Here is a 27121-nt window from a genome sequence, read left to right as displayed (position 1 = left end):
TATAAGATGTACATTTGAAATATGAACGAACTTAAGAGGCATACTTAATATCTGAAGGCTATAAATAATTTGTATAAGGGAATTTTAATGATAAATCATTTAAAATTTATTTATTAAAATTTTAAATATTTTAAATTTAATTTATCTTTACAGTAAAGTTGACATATTTTCAAATTCAATATCTGTATCTGCATACCTTCACAAATATTCGAGGTATTAGTGTTATTATAATTACCGCCCATGCATTCCTTGCAAAACATTAAACAGATTATTCACTGTTTACTACATCTAGAATTTTTGTTCTAATCTTTCATTCATTCACAAGCAACGCTGTAGCAAACTCTGGAGAGAACGTTGGTTAGTAGTAGGGCAGAGTGGTCCACAGCGAGACAATGCATTTTCTAAGGACATATTAACAGTGCTTTGCATGCTATCTCCATCATAAGGTTGTCTTATCACGTAGAGTCCATTAGCAAATCTTAGTCTGCGTTTTAGCTGGTAGTCTGATTTTTGCTCCCGAAAGTAATTATATTGTTCCTCACATCGATCGATTTTATTCGCTTGTGCATTGAGTTATTACTTTGATATTGATGGTAAGTGAAGCTTGGGTATTTTTACATGTAATTAAGTAGCGATATTATTTTTATTTTATCGAATTTAAAAAAAAACAATAATACACTTTACCCGTCTCACTATACCCCATCGAGGATGTTGGTTAGATAATACAAACTCATACTATTTGTTTTTTTTTTGTAGATTATGGCAAGGAATAGAAAAATGAAGACTTACATCGCTCCTTTTTCTGATAGACAAATGGAAGAAGCCGTGTAATTAGTCACAAAAGAAGGGTTTTTATTGCAAACAGCAGCAGGGGTATCATTTCAGACTTTAGCAAGGTAAATTGTAAAGGAAACGGAGATCGATTAGATTTCACATAAAAGATTATATTTCTTTAGTAAACAATAATCTTTCTATTTCAGATACGTAAAAAAAATTCAGGAATAACCCTGATACCGAAGTGAAAATGAGACCTTTCTATGAATTCCGCCACATTATGTCAAAAGAACAAGAATTTGAACTGAGAGAATACCTCGAAATGTGCTCAAAAATAAACAGACTATTGTCTACCAACTCTTGGATGTCGCGGTTTAGATTACGAAATGGTTCAAAAAAATAATATTCAGATTTCAAATAATTGGTCACAAAATAGAGCTGCTGGCTCAGAATGATGAGAGGATTTTTAAAACGATCACCTAACTTAAGCATCAGAGAACCAGAAGGATGTAGTCTCTCGCATACTACATCTTTCAATAAACATAATGTGTCAATTTTCTTTGATAAATTGCACAACGCCTTAAGCAGGCAGTAGATAAAACTGCGACTACAACTGTCCAGAAACCAAAAAAAGTGATCGCTTGTAAAGGAGTTAAACAAGTAAGTTAAATTACTAGTGCCCAAAGAAGGTCTTTAGTGAAGACCTGCTGCTTCATAAGTTCTCCAGGAAATACGATTCCACCGGCTATTATACCTCCCAGGGCTTAATTAAATCATATATGCTTCGTAATGCGCCAACTGGTAGTTTGGGACTGGAAACACCTTGGGTCTGGATGAACAGCGAGTTGTTTGTGAAAGTTATAAGTCATTTCATAGATCATAGAAATTCCTCAATCGAAAATCCAACATTTCTGTTGTTCGATAACAACGAAAGTCATCTTTCAATTAAATATGTGGATTTAGCCAAATCAAATGGAGAGACTATTTTAACCTTTCCGTTTCATTGCAGTAATAAACTACAACCATTAGATGTTAGCGTTTATTTTTCATTTAAGGCACACTGTAACAGAGCTGTCAACTCTTGACTCATGCACCCGGAGTTTCAATGACCATACACGATATACCTAAATATATTACGACTGTATTTCAGCATTCAATGACTCCGATTAATATAGCATCAGGATTCCCTAAATCAGGTATTTTTCCTTATGGTCGGAATGTTTTCGCAGAAGAAAATTTTCTTCCTAGTTCTGTTACAAATCGGCCTGAATAGTCAAGAGGTTCAGATTCTTGCACAAATGAAAAACATGGAGAAAAGGATCCTACTTCGTATCTTGATACTGTGATAACAACACTTAGTATTGACCATGATTCTGAAGCAACCGTTATGACAACATAATCGTTTTCTAGTCCTCAAGATTTTCGAGGATACTTCAAAGCTACTTTAAGAAAACAAGTGCAGAAAAGAAAACGCTGAAAAAAGTTTTATTCTAACAGACACTTCAGAAATAATTGAACTTCAAACGAAGAACGACGAAAAACGGAAAGCTACAGCTAAGACAGTATAAAACGATTTATCGAATCTGAAAGTAGTTCTTTAAGTAACCAAGCAAATTCCCTAAACAGCTCGTCTGAATATGATGCCAACCATAATGCTCCAATAACAGGATTCGCAGAACTGGATGGAAATGCAGTCAGTGATGAATATATTCTAGTAGTTCGCAAGCAAAAATTTAGTAAAATATTTTGTTGGCAAAATTTTGACCAATATTTCCGATAATTTTGAATATGAGATCAATTATCTGAGAAGAAAAAATAAATCGATCGAGTTCTTTTATCCAAACGTTCTTATCCAAACGTATCCAAAGTTGCTAGAGTTTTATCGCAAGACATAGTGATAATTTTACCTGTACCAGTGTTATATCAAAAAACATAGAGGCAAAATAATTGTGTTCAGTTCGAAGTTATTTTGGCGCACTACATGTGCAGTGAACGATGCCTTGTTGTGAACCACAACACAACGACAAAACGCCAAAAAGATTTTTTTTACACTTATGTTTTCAAGTTCAAATCTATTTCTGTTGTGTATTTTTGTAAAATAAAGGTCAATCTACAGGATTATTTGTTTGTTTTTAGTATATATAGAAAAATATGTAAAAAAAACTCGAATGACTAAAAACCGTCTTACTCTTTACTACTTTCCCCTACCTAAATGAAAATTTAAAAATTTTTATTTCCAGTGTTAAATTTTATTGTACATTATCAATCCATGTCTTCAGTTGTTTAGTAGTATTAACACCAGTCTTCCGGGTTGAACCGCGTCGATATCCATTTTGCCGAGCTTTCGACATCCTCTCTGATGTCTTCTTCAGGGCTTCCGAGGTCTCAGTCTCCCGAGCCCCCAGACACTACTACACTTACTAGTCACTTCTAGTTCACTCACTAGTTCACTACTACGACTGGGACCAGGGGACGGTTCATTTATACCGTCGATGGTGACATGGCCTAAGTGGGGGTTAGGGTGGGGATTGGCGCGAGAGTTGGCGCGAACATTTCCGACAGTGGGATTTTGATTCGAAGATGGAGGGGGCGATATTTTGTTTATGAGAGGTCTCCATGTAGAAGGTAACCGTATGGCGTCATCTCTTTTATTAATATTATTTATAATATTATAATATTATTTATTAATAAAAGAGATGACGCCATACGGTTACCTTCTACATGGAGACCTCTCATAAACAAAATATCGCCCCCTCCATCTTCGAATCAAAATCCCACTGTCGGAAATGTTCGCGCCAACTCTCGCGCCAATCCCCACCCTAACCCCCACCTAGGCCACGTCACCATCGACGGTATAAATGAACCGTCCCCTGGTCCCAGTCGTAGTAGTGAACTAGTGAGTGAACTAGAAGTGACTAGTGAGTGTAGTAGTGTCTGGGGGCTCGGGAGACTGAGACCTCGGAAGCCCTGAAGAAGACATCAGAGAGGATGTCGAAAGCTCGGCAAAATGGATATCGACGCGGTTCAACCCGGAAGGCTGGTGAGTTTAATATTAATTTTTATAATAATATTAATCTTAGCTCTAAGTTTAATATATATATATATATATATATATATATATATATATATATATATATATATATATATATATATATATATATATACAGTGGTACCTCGACATACGAGTGTAATTCGTTTCTAAATCTTGCTCGTATGTCAAAACAATTTTCCCCATTGAAATTAATTAGTTGTTTTTGTTAAGTGTCTTTAAATAAGAAAAATGTACTTAAAAGAAAAAACATTTATTTATAAGTTAGAAAAAATACATACACATTCTGTAAAAACATAAGAAAAAGTGAAGTGCTTACGGAAGCGTTTATTTTTCGTCAGTAGTCTTCGCTTTTTTCGTCACACTTTGCTCAATTTCATCTGCAGATCGTTTAAAAAAACTGTCCAAGGAGGTATGTTTCTTGCTCCCTTTCAGAATAATGCGGAAATGTGTTAGTGTATCGTGCATCGGTGTTGAACAACACCGATGCACGACCAGTTATAACTTTTTCGGGTGATTTATTCACGAACTCTGCAACTTTCTTTCACATTCCCAGGATCTCCTTTATATCTCTTGTAGAGACAACGTCTTCCAATTCTGGCTGCTCTTCAAAACTAATTTTTCGTTGAACCACCGCATGCTTCTGCGAATGTAGTTCATCTAACTCCTCGGTTGTCAGCTCCTGAGACCATTCCTCGACAAGTTCGTTCACATCTCTTTCATGCACCTCCAGTCCCCATAGATTTTCCAAGTGAAACAATCTCATCTACCACTGACACTTCGGATTCCAGTACTTCGCAAGCCCTTTTGTCTAGAGCCTCAGGCCACGGCTTCTTCCATGCAAAGGTTGAGGTCATTGTAACACCTAGCCAGGCCAGCTCAATAATTCTAAGGCATATTACTATATTAAAGTGGTCCTTTCAGAACTCTCGAAGGGTAAGGTTTGTGTACTCCGTCTTCTTGGTATACAACTTCTTAGAATTAGAAATCATTTGTTGATCCATGGGCTGCAACATAGGAGTGGTGTTCGCTGGTAGGTAGAGAATCTTTTTAAATTTGAACTCTTGGAGTAAATCATCTTCGAGATTTGGTGGGTGAGAAGGGGCATTATCCAGGACAAGAAAGATTTTCATGGGAAGGTTGTTTTGCTGTAGATATTTTTTAACAGAAGGGGCAAACACCAGGTTTATCCATTCTACAAAGAATTTCCTGGTGACTCAGTTTTTGGAATTGCCTCCACATAACTTGCAGTTTTTCTTTCAAAATCTTATGTGACTTAAGGGCTAGGGTACACTAGAAGAGGTTTGAAGTTACAGTCGCCACTCGCATTGGCGCATAGTAGTAGAGTTAATCTATCTTTCATAGGTTTGTCACCTGGCATCGTCTTCCCCTCTGCCGTTATGTAAGTCCTATTCGGCATCTTTTTCCAGAAAAGCCCTGTCTCGTTACAGTTGAAGACTTGCTGGGGGATTTGGCTTCTATCAGTTCAGAAAAAGTTTTGATGTAAACCTGAGCTGATTTTATCTTCTTCTTCCAACTTATGGTTGTAAACATAAATGTAATATTGTAATGTACAAAAAGCACAAAACGCGAACCCAAACTTCGAAACAACAATACTTCGAAAATAAGGGAAACAAGCAAAGCAGACAGACTGAGATCTATAGTAAAAATTTACACAGTGTAAATTACACCAACATCGAGAGTGCAATATGGTTAGTATTAGAATCCGATTTTTTGTCGGATTTAACTTCCAATGACCATTTAATTTGTCGGTCCAAGTAATAGTCACGTACAGACCAGTGATCTTTATGGCGAGGCTGTAAAGATCTATTACCAGTAAACCTACCTTTTATTTTTAAAGCAAATTAGAAGTAGTCAAATAAGAGATATACATTTGAATAAAAACCGATTCCTCATATCTCAAATCTTGCTCTCATCTCGAAATATATATATATATATATATATATATATATATATATATATATATATATATATATATATATATATATATTTATTTATATTAATATATATATATATATATATATGTATATATATATATATATATATATATATATATATATATATATATATATATATATTTTACACCTATTGACGATGATCATTAAATAGTTGCTGACTTATGGTATACGCAGGGCTGAGACATTTTACTAATTAATCATGGCAGGCAGGTATAAATAGAAGGTAAAGTGCAAAGCTGGATAAAATTCATCTCTCCATAAAGATTTTAATTATCCTTATAATTAGCAAGCTGAAAATAATATCATGGGTGAGGGCTTGTGGTGAACTGCATTCTCCTGAGTTGAAAATCGTGCGGTAGCTTTTTACAACTTTAATTAAAAGTTATGTTTGAACAGAAGTTTTGCACTTGGATGATTTATGCGCTATAATGGTAGTAATTATATTAATCATTGTAAAGTTTCACATGTGGAACTTTCGTAAAGTTTTGGTAAATGTTATTGTATATAATTTGTAATATATATTTTGTTAGGAACACAAGTTACCAATTTTAGGTCTACATGATAGTATGCGGTATTAGTACAATACGTTTTAATATAAATATTAAATGTTAAAAATATACAGAAAACTAATAAAAAAAGAATATTAGATAAACAGATGACAAAAAACTATAAAGCGCTTTAAGCACATTAAACAAATTCAGGAAGCCAAAATGAAAAATCTAATTTAAAATACTAAAGATATGAGACGCAAACAATCACACCATTTGAAAATTTCAAGAATAATAACATTAAAATTCAACAATAAAAATGGAAAATTAATTAATTTAGGTAACAAAAATCCGATTGTAGGGATAATACTCAAGTACTATTAAATTACAGTAGAATCTGCCTTATTCAAATTAAACCGGGCGGAGAGCATTTCGGATAACCAATGCTCGGTTAATCTTGTTGTCCCGTTCAAGCAACTACACAAAATGTGCTTTTCGGGTCAATAGGCCAATATATCCTAACCATGGTTTACGCCCCTTATTAAATACAATAGGTTAATGATACCAAACAAAATTTATTGACAAAAAGTTAACAAAAATGGGTAAATAAACAAAAATAATGGTTTTAAAGTAAATTAAACCTTATTATCTTATTAACAAAAAATACATCATTTGATTAATGATTTTTTTTCCTTTGTTAACCAGAAAAACCAAATTTTTTATAAAATTTAATTAGGTTTACAGCTGCAACAATAATAAAAGGAATAGGTTTATACATTTTTTATGATATAATTAATATGATATTATGATCATTTTATGATATTAAGATCAAATATTGATCTAACTATAATATTAAGAGCAAAATTTACACCGTGCTCGTTTAGCAGTCGGAGTTGGATTGTACATAGACCATTAGATTTTCCGTCTTGTCTACTTGCTTATACTCGTGTCCTTTTTATCATTCTTGTGAGTCTTTAGTTTTTGGTATATTTTTCCTGGAAGTGATAAGTGGCTTTGGCATCGTTTTTCCCAATTCTTTAAGAAAAATTTGTTGTTTTGTCAGCTTGTTGGTATTCCATGGGAAATTTATTTTATTATTTTTTTTATTTTAAAATAAAGTCGCATCCACCCAATGGATCTATATGTATGAGTTAATTCATATAATGACATTTTTTTTATTTAAAAAGGGCTTTGTAGGGTGTGTTTATTTTTGATACATGCAGTTCACCTAGACGACTTTTCATAATGTCATTACCCATAGCCTATATGTATTGAAATTGATACACATTATTTATGAAACTTTATTACGAAAAAACATAAGCAAACATCTAAACAAATTATTTTAAATATACATTATGTGTTTAAAAAAAACAAATGTTACAAATAAATTTTTGTTCTCTACATTCAGTGCCAGTACACCTAGTGTTGCACTGTTTGGAATTCTTAAATGCATGTGCGCGACCAAAGGATTTTGCCAGGGTGGTGTAACATATAACACATCGTCCTCTTTTGTCATATTCTTCCAGTCTATGGTGTGTTTGTTGAGGGTTTGTAACATTATTGTCTTTGCAAATGGCAGTCACTAATTCTTCGCGAAATTGTGTTACATCCATTTTTTTGTTCAAAGCTTTGTTGTACAGAATTAAAGCATTCACTACGGCTGTATTTGTTAATAACTCTACTCCCACTTTCCGGTACCATTTTATAGAACGTCTGATGGGATTACTGTAGGAAGCTTTTTGATCAGAGACGTCAATATAAGATTTAACAGAATTATATTCTACTATTGTAGACGGTTTTCTTTTTATTCCTGATTTTATACGAACGTCGACCATTTCTGGACAAGATTTTGTAGTCAAAAATATTACCTTTCTTTTGTCGATCCATTTTCCTACAATAAATTTTATGTTGCTCTGTAGCGCCATCATATCTCCTTTATTTAGCTTTGCTTCAAACACTGACTTAGGATTGTATTTCCTATTTTTACGAAGTGTTCCAACTAGATGAATATTGTTATCATTTAGTTCGTGTGCCAAATTGACACTAGTGTAAAAATTGTCTGTAACCAAAGTTTTTCCTGAGTATAGAAAAGGTTGCATTAATTCCATGACCACTAGGGATGCTAGTGATTGTTCCTTTGGTCTTTTTTGCTTTCCGCCATACATTTTTGCGTGATATGTGTAGCCGCCTTTTCCGCAGAGTTTGAAAACTTTTACTCCATATTTATTACGTTTGCCAGGTATGTACTGTAAAAATGACAAACGTCCTCTAAAAGGAATCATCGATTCATCAATGCAAACGTATTTGCCTGGTACCAAAGCAGATTGAACACTTCTATTGAACATCTGCAACAATGGTTCAACTTTAAACAATCTGCTTCCTTCAGGACAAGCTTTATTATCTGAAAAATGGAAGCAAGCAAGAAGAGCCTCAAATCTACACCTCGACATGTTTGTCGTTTTGTATATTGAGCAATGATGGATAAAATTAGTGCTCCAGTAATTTCGTAGTCGTGGTTTTGTATTCAAACTCATCCATATCAAAATTCCCAAAAATTTTAATATTTCTTCTCTGTTAGTATCATTCCAGTTAGTGAGATATGAATTTGTCTTAACGTTTTCACGATTTATAGCATCAATAATTTTTTGTTCGGCATATCGATTTGTTTCCTGCAATAAAATATCGAGTATCTCGTCTGTTAGGAGTAGTCTATAAAATGTTACAGGTGTATCATTTTCCCTACTTTCTACAACTGTACCAAAAGAAGTATTTTCATGTATAACGTCGAATGTATCCAAATTTCCATCAACATTGTTCCATATAACATTTGCCTGTAAATTCCCTATATGAGGATTTACCATATCTATACTATTTAGATCTTCAATTTCAGATTCACTTTCGCTTATTTGCAAATTTAACTGTTCATCTTGAATTCTAGGTTGACTTGTAACATTATCATCCTAAAATATTTCAAAATTAGATATAACATTTGAAATTTATAAGTAACTATAAACTTATCTTAAATGTTTCCACTTTCTGCCGTTTTGTTTGTGGTTCACAATCTGAAGAGTATTCACTGCTATCGGAATTATCAGTGTATAATGGATCTACATCTAAGTCATCAAATTCACAATCACTTATTTTCAGCCAGATGCTCAAGTTCGTGTAAAGGAAGGTATCTCTTGTTATTTTTAGACATTGTACATAAACAAACCTGACTACAATAAAGGTTTAACAGTAACTGGTATGCCACTCGACGATTTTGTGTTGTAAAATTTTTTAATTAATATATTAAATTAATTTTAATTCCTTTTACCCATGTGGATGATACGTTGATGGTCATGTTTACGATCAGAAATTTTTATTGGAAAACTACCGGAATATGACTGAAGAATCTACCTATTAGTATTTATTCAAAGACGCCGGTCTGGCGAATCCTTAGCTAATCCTCTTTTTCATAAATGCGGTAATTGTCATCGAACGCCCGTTGTAATGTTTTTGGGGAAAAACCTAATCTAGGAGATTTGATATTCCATCACGTTTGTAGGTAGAAGTATACCGTTATGTTCAATGTTAATTAGAACAATCGGTAAGATAGTTTCGAAACAAATTCAGATTTCTGCTTTAATCTGGAGCCTTCTAAAAATTGCAAGACATGACCAGACGATGATAAAGGTGTTAAAGAAGACATGGGGAATCTAAAATTTGCATTCCACGACATGTCTATTCATCTAGGCAGAAATCCTAACGAATTTGTTTCTCGTACTCATACAGAGTAGATCCGAAGAAAATGAAAAAGACAGAAAAGATTTTATTTCACGTTCAAAGCGTCTATGTATCTATTGATACGTATTTCGCTTTAATAAAGCTCATCAGAATAGTTATTCATAGCCGTTCTTAACGTGAAAAATAAAATTCTCTGTCTTATTAGAAGTAACAATAACATGACTTCGTTATGGACGCAATAGCGACATCTGATAGAAAAATCGGTAAGATAGTTTCGAAACAAATTCAGATTTCTGCTTTAATCTGGAGCCTTCTAAAAATTGCAAGACATGACCAGACGATGATAAAGGTGTTAAAGAAGACATGGGGAATCTAAAATTTGCATTCCACGACATGTCTATTCATCTAGGCAGAAATCCTAACGAATTTGTTTCTCGTACTCATACAGAGTAGATCCGAAGAAAATGAAAAAGACAGAAAAGATTTTATTTCACGTTCAAAGCGTCTATGTATCTATTGATACGTATTTCGCTTTAATAAAGCTCATCAGAATAGTTATTCATAGCCGTTCTTAACGTGAAAAATAAAATTCTCTGTCTTATTAGAAGTAACAATAACATGACTTCGTTATGGACGCAATAGCGACATCTGATAGAAAAATCGGTAAGATAGTTTCGAAACAAATTCAGATTTCTGCTTTAATCTGGAGCCTTCTAAAAATTGCAAGACATGACCAGACGATGATAAAGGTGTTGATGAAACAAATTCGTTAGGATTTCTGCCTAGATGAATAGACATGTCGTGGAATGCAAATTTTAGATTCCCCATGTCTTCTTTAACACCTTTATCATCGTCTGGTCATGTCTTGCAATTTTTAGAAGGCTCCAGATTAAAGCAGAAATCTGAATTTGTTTCGAAACTATCTTACCGATTTTTCTATCAGATGTCGCTATTGCGTCCATAACGAAGTCATGTTATTGTTACTTCTAATAAGACAGAGAATTTTATTTTTCACGTTAAGAACGGCTATGAATAACTATTCTGATGAGCTTCATTAAAGCGAAATACGTATCAATAGATACATAGACGCTTTGAACGTGAAATAAAATCTTTTCTGTCTTTTTCATTTTCTTCGGATCTACTCTGTATGAGTACGAGAAACAAATTCGTTAGGATTTCTGCCTAGATGAATAGACATGTCGTGGAATGCAAATTTTAGATTCCCCATGTCTTCTTTAACACCTTTATCATCGTCTGGTCATGTCTTGCAATTTTTAGAAGGCTCCAGATTAAAGCAGAAATCTGAATTTGTTTCGAAACTATCTTACCGATTTTTCTATCAGATGTCGCTATTGCGTCCATAACGAAGTCATGTTATTGTTACTTCTAATAAGACAGAGAATTTTATTTTTCACGTTAAGAACGGCTATGAATAACTATTCTGATGAGCTTTATTAAAGCGAAATACGTATCAATAGATACATAGACGCTTTGAACGTGAAATAAAATCTTTTCTGTCTTTTTCATTTTCTTCGGATCTACTCTGTATGAGTACGAGAAACAAATTCGTTAGGATTTCTGCCTAGATGAATAGACATGTCGTGGAATGCAAATTTTAGATTCCCCATGTCTTCTTTAACACCTTTATCATCGTCTGGTCATGTCTTGCAATTTTTAGAAGGCTCCAGATTAAAGCAGAAATCTGAATTTGTTTCGAAACTATCTTACCGATTTTTCTATCAGATGTCGCTATTGCGTCCATAACGAAGTCATGTTATTGTTACTTCTAATAAGACAGAGAATTTTATTTTTCACGTTAAGAACGGCTATGAATAACTATTCTGATGAGCTTCATTAAAGCGAAATACGTATCAATAGATACATAGACGCTTTGAACGTGAAATAAAATCTTTTCTGTCTTTTTCATTTTCTTCGGATCTACTCTGTATGAGTACGAGAAACAAATTCGTTAGGATTTCTGCCTAGATGAATAGACATGTCGTGGAATGCAAATTTTAGATTCCCCATGTCTTCTTTAACACCTTTATCATCGTCTGGTCATGTCTTGCAATTTTTAGAAGGCTCCAGATTAAAGCAGAAATCTGAATTTGTTTCGAAACTATCTTACCGATTTTTCTATCAGATGTCGCTATTGCGTCCATAACGAAGTCATGTTATTGTTACTTCTAATAAGACAGAGAATTTTATTTTTCACGTTAAGAACGGCTATGAATAACTATTCTGATGAGCTTTATTAAAGCGAAATACGTATCAATAGATACATAGACGCTTTGAACGTGAAATAAAATCTTTTCTGTCTTTTTCATTTTCTTCGGATCTACTCTGTATGAGTACGAGAAACAAATTCGTTAGGATTTCTGCCTAGATGAATAGACATGTCGTGGAATGCAAATTTTAGATTCCCCATGTCTTCTTTAACACCTTTATCATCGTCTGGTCATGTCTTGCAATTTTTAGAAGGCTCCAGATTAAAGCAGAAATCTGAATTTGTTTCGAAACTATCTTACCGATTTTTCTATCAGATGTCGCTATTGCGTCCATAACGAAGTCATGTTATTGTTACTTCTAATAAGACAGAGAATTTTATTTTTCACGTTAAGAACGGCTATGAATAACTATTCTGATGAGCTTTATTAAAGCGAAATACGTATCAATAGATACATAGACGCTTTGAACGTGAAATAAAATCTTTTCTGTCTTTTTCATTTTCTTCGGATCTACTCTGTATGAGTACGAGAAACAAATTCGTTAGGATTTCTGCCTAGATGAATAGACATGTCGTGGAATGCAAATTTTAGATTCCCCATGTCTTCTTTAACACCTTTATCATCGTCTGGTCATGTCTTGCAATTTTTAGAAGGCTCCAGATTAAAGCAGAAATCTGAATTTGTTTCGAAACTATCTTACCGATTTTTCTATCAGATGTCGCTATTGCGTCCATAACGAAGTCATGTTATTGTTACTTCTAATAAGACAGAGAATTTTATTTTTCACGTTAAGAACGGCTATGAATAACTATTCTGATGAGCTTTATTAAAGCGAAATACGTATCAATAGATACATAGACGCTTTGAACGTGAAATAAAATCTTTTCTGTCTTTTTCATTTTCAGTTAATTAGAACCTTATCTTCTTAGAAATAGATACAGGCTGGCCTATCATTTTTGGGGGGAAGATACTCTCACCTTTTCTTGGGTAGCTTGGTAAAATTTTAGAGGAACCAAGTTACTTATCGGTGGGCATTCGTCGAGTTAAGACGCTTAGTTCACATTATCGTATCTGCTACCTTACCGTCTCTGTGCATTTTTTTTATAAGTGTGTATACACTTGTTTATTAGAGTTTTTTTTATCTTACACTATATTAGATTAAGTATAGTTGTAAAGCACCTTTAAGGGTAATTAAATTCAGTGTTTAATACAAGTACAGTATTAACTTCAGTGAATTAAAGCAGCAGTCGCCAGGAATTACTGTAAGTTGACATAATCTTAATATCTCCACCTATGTGGGCAAGTAACATGGTATAGCATCATATCATCTTCCATTATCTGGACGTATCCAACGATCATACATGTCATCAAATGTAGTTGAGAGTAGCTACTGAATTTTGCAGTCAATTAAAGAACATTTGATATACTTTTTTTTTGTTACGAACCAAATAATCGACTTAACCAAGTGCGGTTTGGTTAAATTTTTATGTTTTCACTTCAGTAACCCATTTTGTATTTTTGTAAATTTAGATTTTATTAATTTTTGTTATCTTTGGTTTTTGCTATAATTTTTTATTCATTTTTTTTGCTGTAATATTTTGAGATACGCCAAAACTTTATTTGTGCATGCTTGTGTTATACTTATATCTTTGTAAAGATATTCTCTAATTATATTTCTGCCTATTTTTATATGTATACCACCATTTTATAGTTGTTGGTGTATTTTTATTACTTGTGTTGCATTCAGCAGCGTCATAATTCTATTGTTGTTTAATATATTGTTATTGTTTCATGTATGTATTTTATTTGTCGACTCCTAACAAAGTTCCCTGATATATTTGCTTTTTACCTTTAAATATATCTATACCTGTGACCAGTAGAAAGATCAGGCTAATTAAGTTTCGTAGGTAAGTATATGTAATATCTTATATATTTATTTTTTGTTTATGTAGAGTGTTGAAAAAATTTATTCAATAACTAACTGTTTCTTTTCTTGGGTTTGATTTTTGAACCTAAATATCTTTCCTTACCTCTTCTCTTTTCTAAGGTTTCTTAATTTTCTCCTTAAACCCCAAAAAATTAAGTGGCGCCCTGTTCCCTATCTTATCTTTGGTAATTTTACCCATCTATCTTTTTGTTCATTTCTGTATCTTTTCCAATATCTCCTATCGTATCTTTACTTATTTCGTCCGTTGGACCCATTCCTAGTTCCAAAAGCTAGTTTTAAACCCACGACTCGCTCTCCACCAACCATCTGGCTGCCGTCCGCAGTGTCTCCATTGGTGACCTTTCTAGCACCATCCAAAAAAAGGTTTCCGAGGTTACAGTGTCTCCAAATTTTATCTACAATGTTGCCGATTTTAGTATGCTAGGATTACCGAACTAACATTGAAAATTGGTTACCACAGCCTAAATGAATGATAATACATTACAACTGCGTTCGGACCACATACACAGTCGCTTGCATGCATTCTACTCTTGTGTATCAAATTCATACACATAGGCTCAGGGAGAGTACCTGTTGTGTATTATATATGATACACATAGGAGTCAAAGTGTTAAATCTCTATTTTGACTTGCATAACTGATAAATTTAAATCTATATTATAAACTGTTTGTTCATGTTTGAATTTGACACAATTGATGATATGTTTTACTGTTAAGTTGTATTGCAGTGCTCGCATATTGATGGGTTACCTTTTAAAAATAGATAAGAGTGTAGGTAAGTCTAGATGGCCTAATCGTAATCGGTTAACTACACCCTCTTCAGGGTAATTTCTGTAAAAAAGTTTAGTCTCTGTAACTGTGCCTTTAATTTGTCGTAGTTTAGACGTTGATGTTTACCATTCGTTATGCGAAACTTCCAAGATTTTTGCTTTAATAGAAAGTTTTTAAATCTTCCGATACGCACTTTAATATTATTTCCGAGTTCGCACTAAAAACTGCACTACGCTTACTTAACCTTCCACTATACAGTGGAACTGGACAGTGCGCGTTTGATTGAAATATAGAATTTCTCGCATATCTTAGTCTTCATCCACTTGGCTGCTTTATATTAGCATTGATTGATTTGGGTTATTTAATCAACGATATTAGTCTAGACTGAGAAGTTAGTACGTTAATTCGTTTCCAAATTAAAAGCAAATGCGGATTGAGAGTCCCCGCGCATGTACTGGTGTAACTGACATTTGTATATTTATTGGAGTATTTAATTAACAAAAGGTGAGATCATATTTTTTTCAACTTATATTATTCTCGTTAATATGTGAGCATATATTTTCATAATATTTATATGTAAATTAATCTTTTTTCTGTATAATCTTACAATCAAAATCAGCTATTTTTATAAACAAATAAACTTTGCAAATAATGAAAAGGTAACGCAATTTTTGACTAAATTCTAAGACTAACTATTTTTTACAGATGGTGTAAAAAAAGACGTACCATCAAAGATTGTTAAAACCAGATCTGTAAATTTATTGAAACATTCACCTGGAGTGAAAAGTTCAAATAAAATATTGAATCCACTTGAAATTTGGAAATACTTTTTTTAATACAGATATGTTAAAAATTATTGTCGAATATACAAATCAGCTAATGAGTATTGCTCCAACTGTAGCTAATTATCCTCGTGAAAGAGATACATTACCTAGGGATATGTACGAGCTTCAAACACTCCTTGGATTGTTAGACGAGATTTAGATGAGATTGTTAGACTTAGATTTTAAGACGCCGCTTAGCCGGCGTCTTAAAATCAAGTCGCTTAAATTTACGAGACTTATAAAATACCAAGGAACAGGAGTGGATTTATTTCAAATTGTGATATCTCTAAACAGGTTTTAATTTCTTTTACAATACTTTAGATTCGACAATTCTGAAACTTGCGAAGAACGCAAGAAGCTGGATAAGTTAGCACCCATACGGAAAATATTTGATGCCTTCCTTACCAACTGCAAAACTGCTTACAGTCCTTTTTATTTGGTAACAGTGGATAAGAAACTGGAAGCGTTTCGAGGACGTTGCTCATTAAGGCAATACATTCCAAATAAACCCAGTAAATATGGGATTAAAATTTTCGACCTAGTTGATGTCAAGTGTCATTACTTTACTTCAAATCTTAAAGTCTATGTATAATAGCAACCTGATGGTCCCTACGCTGTCGGCTATGTCTATCAATTTACTAGAGTCGTTGGATGCGAAAAAACCGATGTTAATTGGTACAATTCTTTAAAACAAAGCAGATTTACCACCTGGGTTTGTCAATCCCCCAAATTTGCGGTTAGTTAACAGTAGTTTATTTGACTTTCGACAAAATGCCACTCTTGTGTCCTACAAACCCAAGCAAAATAAAAACGTCCTACTGTTATTCAGTCTTCATTATGATCATAAAATAGATGAAGTAACAGGTAAACCCGAAATCATAATGGATTAAAACAATACTAAAGGTGGTGTTGATACCGTGGACAAGCTGTGCGCTGCCTATAACACTACAAGAAATACCAGGAGATGGCCAATGGTAGTTTTCTATTCGATGTTAAATATTGCAGGTATTAATGCAAATGTCATTTTTCATTACAAAATTTTTTGTTTTCAAAAAGTTTAGCTAGACAACTAGTTGGTTCTCACCTTCGGGCACGTGCTACTCTTTCTTGTTTTCCATCATTAATGATATTAAGAATTACAGAAATGGTTGAATCTAAAGATCCACTTCCGCCTTCAGCTGGTAATATTGGCCAACAATGGGGACGCTGCAGTTACTGCGACAGAAAAAAGAATTGTCCTACCAAGTATTTATGTCTTCATCATCATCATTGGTGCTACAGCCCTATAAAAGACCAAGACAAAGACCTAGACCTTCCCAAGTCTATTACGCCTGTCAGTTCTATCCATTGCCAACTGTTGCCAGTTTGCTGCGCCTATTTGTCTACCATCCTCATCTACACCATGCCTCCATCTGAGTTTTGGTCTACCTCTATTTCTACTTCCCACAGGTTATGACATAAGGATTCTTCTAGGAGGGTTATTCTGCTGTGATCTTGCCAGATGTCCTGCCCATCTTAGTCTTCCTATTTTTATAAAGGATACTACGTCTTTACCACCAAATATATGTTTATATCTGTGATATATCTCGTAGTTGTACCTCCTTCTCCAAACACCATTTTCACAGATGCCACCAAATATTCTTCTCAGGATCCTTCGTTCAAATATAAGCAGGAGATTTTCATCTGCCTTGGAAATGGTCCATGTCTCCGACCCATATGTCAACACTGGTTGTATAAGGGTTTTGTATATGGTTATTTTTGTTTTTTGGCTTAAGTTTCTATTTCTCATATGTCTACTCAGTCCAAAATAGCATTTGTTTGCTAGGATTATTCTTCGCTTGATTTCTTCCGTCATGACGTTCTCCTTGGTGATCAGGGAGCCTAAGTATGTGAATTTGTCCACCACTTCAAAGGTAGAATTATCAACCGTGAATTGGTGGCCGATGTTTCTGGCTCTATTGTTGGGTGTTGATGCCATTATCTTAGTATTTATCAGTATTTATGTCTTAAATGTGGAAAATATATGTGTTTACAATATTGCAAAAATATTTGTAATGAATGTGTATAACATGCAAAATAATTAAAAAATAAGTGTTTGCAATAATAGTTCATTTTATTTTATCAGTAGAATTAATTAATACTTGCTATTTCAATATGAGGACTCACATTCCACCGCGTGTACTGACGCAACTTTTTGAGGCGCGTGTACTGAAGGGTTAAGTCTGCCTCTTCAGTTCAGGGAATGCCCACATTGAAGGGAATCCATATGAAGTCAACTGTTCTACCTTTTTCTTGACATATGTAAAGTTCTGATTTGATCATTTGGTCATTTAGGTGTTTAGGATATACTCGTTGAATTGAAAAAAATTTAGAACTAAGAGAATCAAAAGGAATCACCGCTTTAACGATATTGGTCATCGATCATTAAGAGAAAATAGCGAATAATTTGGCTGTGTATATGCTACAGTGGGGAGATATTTAAAATAGATGTTTACTCGAATTGATTACAAAATTGACACCAACTAGATTACTAGATTTTAAAATATCTGTAAATATTTTAGAGAAATTTTCATAAAATTGGAGCACTTTTGACAAAATAGTTTTTATTACTGAGGGATTTATTTTTGACTTATTGTATTTGCTCAAATATACTTTACATTGTGAAATATTGATTGATTAAAAGGTTTGAGGATCGACTATGTTTAGATCTAACATATCGGGAAAATCAAAGTTTAATTTCTTATAAGTGTTTTAGTGTGTTTTTTTAGTTTATCATTAGAATTAAAAAGTTCGCTATATTTATATGTGAAGTGTTACTGTAAATAGGTTTTTATGGATTACAGTATACACAAGATAAATGTGTTAGTGTCAGTTGAATTGGTCTGTAGTAAAGGGATGTCACACCAAGTTCAGCGTATATGCTCTTAATAGGTGTACTTTTAAATGCTCGTAGGACGATTCATAGACCAATATTATAAATTGAAAGAAATCCTCCTAGAACCCATCATGAATTTAGAAAAGCCTCTAGAATAAAATGGGAGAATCTGCCACAGGAAATCTTTGATCGACTTGTTAGTAGTATTAGAGTTCGAATCTAGGCTTTCATCGATGGCCGTGGTGAAAATACACGATATTAAAATTGTTAAATACAGTTTAATTAGAAATATTTTTTTTAGTTTTTAGTTTTTTTTAAACAGCATCTCTTTTAAAACAAAAAATATCTGTCAATGTTATAATTAAAAAAAATTAAATAGTTAATACACTCTGGGCCAAAATTAACCGGCCACCTTAAAAATGAGTAATTTTTGATGTCTTATATCTCCCAAACCTGTTGTCCGATTTAAGTGATTGTTTTAATATGTTATAGCCTTATTCCTTAACAATACCGTTATAATAACATGGTTGCTAAATAGGTAAATTTTCATTGTATACCGGGTGTACGAATTAAACTGTGTTTCTTTCTTAAAGTTTGCATCACCCTGTGGAATATTCTAGCATTTATAAAATATTGAAATTAAAACCTAACTATATCCTCATGTTTCCTCAATATTTTGTTTTTTGATTTATTCGCTTATGTTGGATAATACAAAATTAGGTAGTTTAACAACTAGCCACGTTTTTCATCAATACAGACGATTTAACTCACCAGCATAATTAACCCTACCATCTTTATTATTGTTTTGTTTACATTACCTGTGACAGTTTGTTTCCTAAATTTGTGTCATCGAAGGATATTTCACATATAGTCGTTGTACGACATTGTTGCAAATCTGCTTCCGTGTAAATAACAATTCTTGAACAATTTTTAAATAAAATTAAATTTGTAATTAAAATTAACAATTAAAATTATAATTTTCCATCATTGTGAGCTAATATTGTTTAAGTCGAAATTTTGGTGCTTATTAATTGTTTGTGATTTTAAAAATACCGATGCTGATACTGATGCTGCTAGGGCAGTGGCTTTAGTTGATTCTGGTTACAGTCAACGTCATATCGCTAGTACATACTCGATGTACCCAGAACTACGGTTCGTACAACCGCAGGCTAGGTCAAGGCCGAAAACGATGCACTTCAGTTCGAGATGACTGCTTTATTTTCACTAAAGTATTGAGAAATCGCTTTTGCACCGCTCCTGAAGCTCGTAGGTGTCTTCTTGAGGTGATAAACGTTAGTGTGAGTAGACAAACGATTAGAAGAAACTGTCAGAAATAAACTTGAGGGCTTTTCGACCAGCTCGCGCACCACAACTGCTCCCACAATACCGTAGCGCTAGACTTCATTTTGCACAAGAATATGCTAACTGGACTATGGCGGAATGGAAGAATATACTATTCTCAGATGAGAGCAGAATAGCTCTAAAAGGTCCAGGTAGACGCCAACGTGTCTATAGGCGTCAAAATAAAAGGTTTGCTGCATGCGCTATAACCGAAACAGTGGCTTACCGAGGAGGGTTAATAATGATTAAGGGAGGTATTTCTTACAAAGCGTGTACTGATCTTGTTGTGTTCGGTAGAGGCAGTGTGAATACCCAAGTATAGGTGCAAGAAGTTCTCCAAGACCATGTCATGCCTTTTGCAACATTCATTGGTGATACCTTCAGACTAATGCATGACCACGCACGTTGCCATACAACAATATATACCCATGAGTACCTTAATGAGGTCAGGGTTTAAGTTCTACCATGGCCAGCACACAGTCCCGATCTTAACCTAATTGAGCATATCTGGGACAACCTCAAAAGACGGGTAAGAGCAAGAGTACCAGCCCCTGCATCCTTTGAAGAGCTGACGACAGCTGTGATACAGGACTGGCACAATATCCCCCAATCTGATATCCAGGATATCATTAATAATGATATTATTACCTGAATATAATAACCCATTATTAATACCCAATTTTTTTCAATTAGACTTTGATTTCCAAAATATTGTTAATTTGAATTTTCTTTGAAGATTTTATTCATTGGATTTTTACTGTAACAAATACCTTTTTTTCAAAAAGATTATTTTTTCTTTTTCGCGGAGATAAAAATTGATAACAAACATGTCTAGTTACAAAATGTTGAGAAAGCATGAGGCTATAGTTACGATTTAATTTTAGTATTCTGCAAATGCTAGAATATTCCACAGGGTGATGCAAACTTTAAGAAAAAAACACAGTTTGATTCGTACACCCGGTATACAATGAACATTTACCTGTTTAGCAACAATATTATTTTAAAGATATTGCTAATGAATAAGGCTATTAACATATTAAAAAAAAATCACTCAAATCGGACAACAGGTTTAGGAGATATAAGAAATCAAAAATTACCCATTTTTAAGGTGGCCGGTTAATTTTGGCCCGGAGTGTAATAGCGAAAATTTTCGGTAATCCATAGCTATTGAAACTATCTGTATTTAGGATTCACAGTACCCGAGTTATTATTTTTCAATTCTCCACCCACACGGTATATTGTAGAAGGTCCTAGAACTAATTTTATGCAAGATAGGATTCCTCAAAGTTTTCTAATGTTAACGAATTTTGCTATAAGCCTATTTTTTAATTTTTTCAAAACTTTTTTTCTTGTAAATTTAGGTATATGCTTTACTAAAAATATCAAAGAAAGCTTATTTTACGTACTTTAAAATAGTCTATTGTAAAATATTCTAGGCCTAACGGTAGTCGGTAATCCAGATAATGGTTCGTCAAAATGTGCTGCTTGCAAGATTTTCACTAAATTTTACGGATATTTTTTTAATTTTTAGTTATAACTTATTTCCTTGTAGATTTATGTATATAAAAATCGTTGCAAGTATCACATTTTGACGAACCATATGTTGGTTACTCTTGATCCAAGAATATTGTACAATATCCCATTGTAAAGAATAGAAAATAAGCCTTTTTTTATTTACTGACGCATATATCTACATAAATGAATGAGAAAAAATTTAAAAGAAATTTAAAAATAGTTGAAAAGCAAAAATCGGTAAAAGTAGAAAATTTGGAAGAACAGCATCTTATTTAAATTTAGTCGCCGTACCTTCTACTATCGACCATTTTAAAGGTAATTGATTTTTCTTTATATCAAATGTACCATAATATATAACTAAAAGTGCAGAGAAAAAAAGTTATGGAACAATGTTTGAGAAAAAAAAAAGGACAAATGGCCCAAAAAGTGTGAGTGTGTGGTGTGGTGTGAGTGCCAAACTTTGGAAAATCGTATCCCGGTTGCTGTAAATTCGAAAGACTTTTACCAAATTTCGTTTTGAAAAGAGAGGATAAACGTTTTTTTTTACAACAATGCGTATAACTACACCTCCGCAAAAAAGGAATGGGTCAAAGAAGAAAATTCGCGTGTTTTCGTGTTTTTTTTTTTTGTTTGTTTTTTGAACATATTTTTGTCAAAAAAAATTATTTTACACTTTTTTTTACAAATGTGACGATAGGCAATTTAATTTAAAACAACTTTTTTGTAAACGTATATGTACGAAGAGGGCATAAAAATCACCCAAATGCACCCTAGTGTATAGGGACTATTTCACATCTTACTCAAAAACGCACGCCTTTGAATGGCAGTACTCCACGGTTTTTTCATATTTGAGGGTCCATTCACCACATGAAACCATAAAACCCTTTTAACGTTGTAGTTCCTTTCTTAAGTACATAATAAATAGCCAATTAGGAAATAAAGTGAAAATAGTAATGTTAGTCACCAAAAATCTGTAGTGGATAAGCATCTTAAGAAGAATAATTGATTATCATGGATGTCACATAACTTACTTTTTTGTCATTTTTAAATTATGCGTTTTTACGATATCTTTAGCTGTTTATTACATATTTTAGTTAATTTTAAAATATTAATTATTTTTCATTTAAATATGAAAATTAATTTATAAAAATTCTGTCATTATCTTTCGCAGTCCTCAGTTGTGTTCTAATCGGACTTTTAGTGTTAAATTGTTGTGATAATTATTAATATAATGCTCGTAATTAATACTTTTTTATAGTAGTAGTTCCCACCACTGACGATATAATAGCTTTTCAGTTAACTCATTTATTTTGCTCAAAGTCCCAGACTGATTTAATTAGTTTTTGTGGCACTTCTGGAGTAGTTTCTTGAAATGCTTAAGTTCAGTAGTTTAGTTATATGCAAAGTTTTGCCTCTTGACTTGCCTTTAATTAATAAGCTAATGCACAAATGATAATAGACAAATAAGACCATGCAAAGTTTGCAACAAAGAAACGTTTTGGTTTATTAATGTATTCATCAACACACTAAAAAGCCAAAAATTATTTTAAAGTGGATTATAAAATTAAGCGTTTTTGTTATACATATTCTGTTGTAATTTTAGACAGTTTATTCCAGAAATAAGTTTGACCATGCACTAATTTTAACAGGAAAAAATTCAATATTGAATTACAACAATACGTAACGTACGGTTGTACGTTATTCAACGTACAACCAAGAAAGAGTATAATTATTCTAGACTTTGTAGACTTAAGATTTCAAAGAGGTCTCTGAACTCGCAAACCTTACCATACTACTATCTAAAAGAACTTTTGAGAACATTAATAAATTAAACAAATTTTGTTTTTTGTTACTTGGTGAAAAATTCTTCTAATAATTTATTTTCTCTAACTCATTCATATTGACAATTCAGAAATACATTATACATTTTAAAGTAGACGACTTTAAAATAATATTGTCAATATTGCTAAGTTGCGTTCCTCGGAACTTTTAATCGTCTATCGTCGATAGTTCAATCGATTACATAAAATTAACTTTAACTTGAGAATATTCATCAGAAAAAAAAAATTATAGCCTGTGATTCGTTATTAAAAAGACAACCACACGCCATGATGACAGTACAATTTCCCTGTTAGTGTTTCCTAGTAAATCGTGAGGCAAAATATTTAAGAAAAAAAATATTAATTACCAGAGGAATTTAAAATAATAGAAAATAAATACAAGATATATTTTATCTAAAACTAAACCTAACAGTAAACAAAAAAAAAAACAATTAATTGTATTTATAAAATACCAAATATGTTAACACGCTTGTAAAAATGAACATAGGGCTTAATGGAATGATTTAAGTATAGTCCTAAAAGAAACAGATAATAAAATGCGATTGGAATTCTCCAGAAAAGGGTCAAATAAATTCGTTGGCGACTCAAGATCAAAGAAGATTCGAAACAATTCGAGGGTCAACACAGGTCAACATCCATGGGCTTCGAGAGATTCCAGGCTAACGGCTGTTCGATATAAATAGAGGAATTATCATGGTATTAGGCTGTCTGAAAAATAATATCGAAGTTTCAAAACGAGTTTCGAATTGTAACGCGTATTGTAATAAATGTAAATAAATTATATAATTATTAGTGTGAAATAAATTAGTTACATTGTACAAATAAAGACTTTAAATAAACTAAGTGTTCATCATCATTTAACCCGGATCTATCCACTGCTTGATATAGGTCTCCCTCAATCTTTTCCCTGTATTTCTGTTTTGTGCTGTTTGCATCCAGTTTTTGTCGATCCGTTTTATGTCATCAGACCATCTTGTTGGTGGACGACCTCTACTTCGATGTGCTTCTTGTTTCGGTCTCCACTGTATTATTCGCTGTGTCCATCTGTTATCCGACATTCTAGCTATGTGCCCCGCCCAGTTCCACTTAAGGGTCATAATTCTTTCTATGGCATCTGTCACTCCTGTTCTCCGTCTTATTTCCTTGTTCGTGATCCGATCACTACGAGAAATGCCTAACATCGATCGTTTCATGGCTCTTTGGGCAACACAAATTTTATTTCTTACTTTCTTGGTTAGTGTTAATGTCTCTGCACCATATGTAAGTACTGGCAACACGCACTGATTAAAGACTTTTCTTTTAAGACACATAGGCAGTTCTGATTTAAGAACATAGCTTAGCTTGCCAAATGCCACCCAAGTGAGTCCTATGCGGCGGCTTAGTTCGCACGTTTGATTATCTCTTCCTATGCGTATCTTATGTCCTAAGTACTTATATGAGGTGGTTTCTTCAATATGCATGCCATTTACTGAAATCTTTTCGCTTAACACAAGATTTGTCATGATTTGTGTTTTTGTGTGGTTGATTTTTAATCCTACTTGTAGGGAGGCTAGGCATAGTTTCTCCAGTTGCGATACTGCATCTAGATTCTGTCAGCAAAAAGGACAATATCGTCAGCAAACCTCAAATGACTAAGCATTTCTCCATTGACATTAATTTCTTTTTCACTCAGATTTGCGTTCTTAAACATATGCTCTAATAATGTTGTAAACAATTTTGGCGAAATTGTGTCTCCCTGTCGCACTCCCCGTTTTATTTTAAATACGTTGGTCTTTTTATCTGCCAGTTTCACACTTGCTGTCCCATTTTGATAGATGTATTTTATCATGTTTATATAGCGATAATCTATACGGCACTCTGTTAAGGCTTTTAACATATTTTGATGACTTATTGTGTCGAAAGCTTTTTCGTAGTCAACAAATATCATGACTAATGGCTTGTTATATTCAACACTCTTTTCTAGTAAGTTCTTAATTACTTGTAAATGATCATTCGTGCTATATCCTGCTCTAAAACCTGCTTGCTCTCTTGGCTGACAGAAATCCAACTTACTTCCTAGCCTGTTGGTAATAACAATAACTCTTGTAAATAGCCCTCATACTTGTGACAACAAGCTAATGGGCGGTAGTTTCTAAGGTCGCTGATATCTCCCTTCTTATGAAGTAAGATGATTTCCGCGTTGTTCCACTGCGTCGGTGTTATCGCTTCGCACAGACATTTATTGAACAGTTTAGCAAGTATCAGTAAGAGCTTATTTCCTCCTAGTTTTAGGCTTTCGGTCACTACCCTGTCTTTACCTGGGGATTTATTGTTCTTCATCACCCGAAGTGCATTTTTAATTTCGTCAACAGTTATGTTCGGCATTAATTCTGAGCCTTGATTCTCTATCTTTGGTAATCTTTGGTCTTTCATCGGATTCACTTGTTTCATAGAGTTGTCTGTAGAAGTCTTCCACTGTTTTCACTATTTCTTCCTTATCAGTCACAATGTCGTCTTGTTTATTTCTTAACTTATGTATGTTCTTTTTTCCTGTGGACATGTTGTGTCTTAGAACTTTCAGACTTCTATTTTTCTCTATCACCCTTGTCACCTCTCTCATGTTATGTTGCCATATGTCTTTTCGGATTTCTTTGTTTATTGTTTTACTGAGTTGACTAAATTCTGCGTAGTTTGTGTTATACCTGTCCTTTAGCCTTCTTCTTTCTTCGATCAGATTTTTAGTGTTGAGACTTATTTTCTCATGTTTTTTCTTCATTTTAGGACAGCACAACTTCTCCGCTTCTTTAAGGGCTTTTACGATCTTTCGTTTAAAACTTCGACCTGTGTTTCTAACTAAGTGTTAGAACATTTTTATAATAAATAAAGTTAATAAGTTAGTCTAATAAACTCAAAGTACAATTGGTGTCAGAAAAAGTGGAATAATTTTAAATAAATACTGAAAATATCTACGATTTATGAGCTCACAGTTACGAATTTAAGAAGATATCTTGAGGACAGAGGATTAGCTTCTACCGGAAAAAAGGCAGATTTAGTCCAACGATTAAAGAACGCTTTTGAGAAAGTAGGATCTGGTCACCTACATTAAACGAGGAACTTAATAAAAGAAAAATACCACTATTTGTAAGTCAGTAACATATCGAAGATACATGATTTATGTTTTTAAAAAACATACATATAAAATCAGACTTTGGTGTTTATTGAGCAAACTAAATGTAAGACCAAATACTTACCATGTCGGGATAGTATTACAAAGTTTTTTTCCTGGTGTTTTCTTCATGATTGACTATGGAATCACTAACAGGAGAATTTTACTATCATCATTGGGTAGACTTTTCTTTTTAACCCTTTCACCACTGAATTTAGTTTTACATGTAAGAGACTGAAACTATTTAGTTTTATAGTCGGATTAATTAATTTAAACAAACTGTGTATATTATTAGTCGTAAAATTCACATTTGTTCGTTCTAAGGAGATGGGATCTTTTGACCCCAACAGTAGTTTTTACTGAGATTTTAAGGTCCCATCAGTAATAAAAATAGTAATTACAAAAAAAAATATTCAAAAATAAGGTATAATTAAAACGCACTTATGAGTGGAATGAAATTAAAGAACACTTTTTGCACAATGGGACATTGCATCTAACACATAAAGTTTTTGTACGGCTTTCCTTCTTCTTTTGAGAACAACTGAAACATCTTCTTTTACTGCTAGTTTGTTTTGGAAGGTGATCACCTATATTTGTCAAAATTTTTAAAATTTTTGT

General features: G+C 33.2%; 1 protein-coding gene across 1 annotated transcript in view; it reads right to left on the bottom strand.

The window, feature by feature from the left end:
- LOC140431277 (uncharacterized) overlaps positions 1 to 27121 on the bottom strand; it is a 249021-nt gene that overhangs the window by 93120 nt on the left and 128780 nt on the right. The gene's annotated exons all lie outside the window — the stretch shown is intronic.

This window comes from Diabrotica undecimpunctata, unplaced genomic scaffold (genome assembly GCF_040954645.1).
Source record: "Diabrotica undecimpunctata isolate CICGRU unplaced genomic scaffold, icDiaUnde3 ctg00000614.1, whole genome shotgun sequence".
Taxonomy (NCBI): Eukaryota; Metazoa; Arthropoda; class Insecta; order Coleoptera; family Chrysomelidae; genus Diabrotica; species Diabrotica undecimpunctata.
The sequence above is the reverse complement of the archived record's forward strand: the minus strand, read 5'-3'. Positions and strand labels throughout refer to the sequence as shown.